Consider the following 369-nt stretch of genomic DNA (forward strand, 5'->3'; position numbering starts at 1 on the left):
ATGTGGGCGGCAGCTGATGAGGGGCGGGGGCCCCACCCGGGAGCCGGGCCCGTGGCTTCGAGTTCGAGGTGTCGCCGTGCGTTTGGGGGACGAGTTGGCCAGTGACCCACGAAGAGTGCGTCTGCTGAGCCTTGCGCATCGTGGTCTGCATGTGATGGCTGGCGTGGCCCCAGTGTGCTCTGGGCTCGTAGCCTGACCTCCCCGTCCCCTCCCACACACCCGGGGACCTCAGCCCCAGCCACTCCCTAATCCAACCCTCCAGGCCACCCGCCTGGCCACCTGGCCCCTGGAGCCGGTGGGCACAGCTGGGTGTGAGCACGTGGGGGGGGGGAGGGGCTGTGGAGAGGAGACAGATACAGACACACCAGT

This window comes from Bison bison, unplaced genomic scaffold (assembly GCF_000754665.1).
Source record: "Bison bison bison isolate TAMUID 2011002044 unplaced genomic scaffold, Bison_UMD1.0 scf7180017864203, whole genome shotgun sequence".
In the NCBI taxonomy this organism is placed as follows: Eukaryota; Metazoa; Chordata; class Mammalia; order Artiodactyla; family Bovidae; genus Bison; species Bison bison.